Genomic DNA, 4,253 nt, shown 5'->3' with positions numbered 1-4,253 from the left:
TAAATTTCTAATGCATATCTAATCTTCATATATTATCATAATATGATATTTTTATCAATTTAAACATATGTGAGATAAGTAAAATATTTCCATTTACCCATTAAACTGATGTTACTAATACCAATAACAACGGTTTTTAAGATAAACCGATGTAAACATAACTTTTGACATCGGTTCTCTATTTCAAACCGATATCTATCGGTGACAAACCAATGTCTATAAAACTTAATAACATCAGTTTTCTATTTTAAGATTTTTTTTGTTTTAGTATTTAACATCGGTTTTAATCAGTATTACGGAGGTCAATGTTCAACTAAAACTGATGTATTAAGCTTTGACATACATCATTTTCCATTGTAATGATGTTTGTACCTGTTTTATTAATGTACATTTTAAAAATATAGATTCCGAAAACCAATAAACTACCAAAACCAATTGCTGCATAATACCGGTTATCTATAAATCTAACAACCAATATTCAAACTTCCGGTACAACAGATTCACTAATCCAAATATCATGTACTACATATATCCATCCATATATTCTACTACTATCTATACAAAGAATTTGACTTTGTACCAACAATAGCATGTAAAATATCATTTGAGGAACGCCCTTGTTCTTCTCAATCTTCCCACTCCTTAGTAAAGCTCATGTAGCCTCTGGTCTCGTATGATAACAATAAGTTTTTGACATACCTGAGAGGATTAATTTTGTTGTAGAATACTTCAAGCTATTAAAACAGTAACAAATAACTATCCTAAAACAACAGAAACAAAGAAAAACACCAAAAAAAGCATGACATTCACCTGCCACTTTACTGTCTCAAGACTAGTTGCTAGTTAACACCTATGATTGTTTACCAAAGCAGGTAGCATATGGTCAGGATTACGGGTTTCTTGAGCAAGACTTTGCTCGTGCAACAAAACTCAAAACACTGATTCCATCCTACAACAAAAATCAACCATTTTAAGTCATAGCATAAGCACCAACTTAATCATCTTCTCTTATAATGTATAAGATAACACTCATACTCAATATACAAAGAAAATAAATCAAAAACAAGTTTTAAAATTACCATTTCAAGGACTTCTATTCTATTGTATGCCCTGTCAGAGATCACAATAAGATCATCAACAACCGGGACTGCCACTTTTTCATACTTGCAGACGAGAAGTAAAGTTGTAATCCCAACCATTTGGAGCTTTTTCCGAACCAGGTTGAATGGCCAAAAACCTGTCAATCAGATTCACTGTAAGATACAGGGTCTCCTGTATCAGCTGAAAATTACAGCTGAAATTTATAGTGGATCTGCTCATTCCATAATAAAGTTAATAATGTTTGTAGTATAGTACTTCCAATTGTAAAAGACAATAATGTTTAATATAAACCTCAATAATCCAGTCAACTAATATCCCTCACATTCTCTCGTTAATATCGAATTATGTGGACATGTAGTCCACTGTAACACAGCTAAAACCCTACATCAAAATAAGGAATCAGCCCGAGTTGGAAGAAATGGACAGTAGAGATCATTTTCTAGTAGCAGGAAGGACCACTTCGGATTTTTGCAGAAAGGGTAATAAGGATTGGGACATGGGAAACAAGCTTATGTTGTTACCAGAATTCCAGAATACTAATGTATTGACAATTGAGTCGAGTCCTTTGAATAAGAATGTCTTTGAAATTCCATATCCGACAATTTTCCATCCTTCAACTGAAGAAAAAGTGAATATATGGTAGAGCAGAATGAGGCGGCTAAGAAGGAGATTTACAATTATTATGAGAGAGAAAGATGCGTTTAATAGTTATTCGGTGCTTTTAGAAATTGAGAAATGTGTCCAAAATCTGTGTTTTATTACATATATTGATAAATATACAACAGCACACCAAATATCTTACAGCTGCAAAGTTACCTATTATTCGGTGGTTTCAGGAACTGAGAGAGTGTGTACAAAATCTGTGTCCAGCATTCTTCAGCATCCTGTAGATTATCAATATGTATAAGAAACCATAGGCGCAAGCCAAATAGGAGAATACATTTAGTTATAAATCTAAGATATTTGGTTGCACGGAAAAGAACTAATAGAGATGTTGCATGAAGGCTCCATTGTTCAGCTGTCCAAATTGAGGATACTTTTTGTGCAAAACCTGCAAGTGTAGATAAGTTATATAGAATCCAAGTTTGATACCAGTACAGCTGTCGCAGAAATATCTAAACAAGTAACTCAAACTATAGAAGAGCTCAACTTGGGAAAAGTACTGTAAGTCTGTAACTTTTTTGTTGCGAAATATGTCTGTAACCTTTACTTGCAAATAGCACTTATTTTGTTTACAGCCTCCAGGGGATTCGTTTACAAGGCGATCAATATTTGATTCAATATTGGCAGGATACATTCCAGTTTTTATCACTCCAGGTTCAGCTTACGTTCAATATTTAGGCATTTACCATAGGAATTCGTAAAGTATTCAGTGCTAATATGCGGGTTTGATGTGAAAAATAAGAAGGTTAACATTGAAGGGGTGTTAAATCGAATTTCAAGACAAAAGGTGTCAGAGGTGAGAGAAGAGGTTATAAGGCTTATTCCAAGGTGAGCTATGCAGATCCAAGATCTGTATTGACAGGAATAGAAGATGCTTTCGAAGGAACACTTAAAGGAGTTCTTGATAGAGTCGAAACTCTTAGACAAGAGATTAGAGAGGGGAAGAATTCCAGTCTTGAGTTTAATGAACAGAACAGCTGGAAGTTTTATATGTTTGGGACTAAAAAGACTAATCTTTAACATTTAGAATTTATATTGAACCCTACATCTAGAACCCTACATCAAAATTACAGTACTTTAACATTTAGAGTTTATATTGAGAAATAGTCCAACAAAATAATCTTTGTTTGCAATTTGGCAAATCAAGTAGATGTAGACTAAATATTACCAGTAAATGTAATATAAGTAACAATTTTACCAGGGGAAAGTAATACATATTCTTGAAAAGGTGTCATACCTCAGCTTTCTTGTAGTGGGCATAAAGGTCATCGATGTATTCGACAACGACAAGTGGGTCCTTCTTATCAACACTATCAATGTCCAAAATTAAATCCTCATCCGCCTCTTCCATTTCTACTTCATCATCCTATGCATAAAAGTCATAATAAAGTCTGATTTCGAGATATTGAGACCATTTTTCAGGAGTAATTAATTGAAGAAATCAACATACCATAAAGACTTCCTCAAGCATCGGCTCGGGGAAGCTCTCTTTCGGCTTGTAATCATCGACATCGATAATGGGAAAGTCCTTATATTCCTATATTAATATAAACGAACATTAATGTTTCACAAATCTAACTCCCTTTTCTAACATACTAATGATTTCGATATTAAATAAAAAAATTATAGTACCTCAGCTTTTTTCTGTTGGCTGGCTATCTGTGCAGCCAGCTTTATTGATCTACCGAAACATAAACATTAATACAAGTCCTGACATTATGAATAACATAAATTAATACAATTCACAACATCATGAACAACATAACACAACATAAACATACATAGATATAATCAAACACCTTAAGTTTCAACTACAAACCTGGTCATCGGTCGATTGACCATCGGGATCTGCAGGTTCTCATTGCAAATAACACTTGGTCTGGATATAATAACAACACGACACAAATGGCCTAGATCAGACTACGTACACAAATAAATATACATCAAAACATTAAATAAAAACAATTAAATCGGGCTTTAAGAATTACTCGTGCAATTTGGGTCGCTTGTTAAGACCAGGGTACGGTGCATCCTCTTCAAAGTTCTGATTAATCGCACTCAGCGCCCTTCGTGTTCTCGCAATCCCAACAACAGCCTTTCCATTCCCAACCATCAAAATCCCTACAAGAAATCACATAAACATAAGTCTACAATCATTAATACACATAAAAAAAAACACCTCATCCATGAAACCATAAACCCCAATTTCATAATAGTGCTACCCAATTACATAATCTAATAAAATTAAACCCCAATCACAATCAAAACAAAAACCTCTAAATTTCATTATTTATCAATAAATCAAAAAATTAGGGTATTAATTTGAAACCCCAAATTTAAAAATTAGAGTTTAAAGTTTACCCAATTCAAACTTTGACCTCCGACTTAGCTTTTACCTTCGACTTGAGCTTTATACTCTGATTTAAGCTTTAAACTCCGACTTGAACAAATTCTGAAGACCTTTTCAAAATTCGACGAAAGCACAGAGA

General features: G+C 33.5%; 1 pseudogene; it reads right to left on the bottom strand.

Moving 5' to 3' along the window:
• Window positions 1-478: 478 nt before the first annotated feature.
• On the bottom strand, window positions 479-4,051 carry LOC141666269 (G2/mitotic-specific cyclin-1-like; annotated as a pseudogene).
• Between the last annotated feature and the right edge of the window lie 202 nt (window positions 4,052-4,253).

The sequence above is a fragment of the Apium graveolens genome, chromosome 6 (genome assembly GCF_009905375.1).
Source record: "Apium graveolens cultivar Ventura chromosome 6, ASM990537v1, whole genome shotgun sequence".
Taxonomy (NCBI): Eukaryota; Viridiplantae; Streptophyta; class Magnoliopsida; order Apiales; family Apiaceae; genus Apium; species Apium graveolens.
The sequence above is the reverse complement of the archived record's forward strand: the minus strand, read 5'-3'. Positions and strand labels throughout refer to the sequence as shown.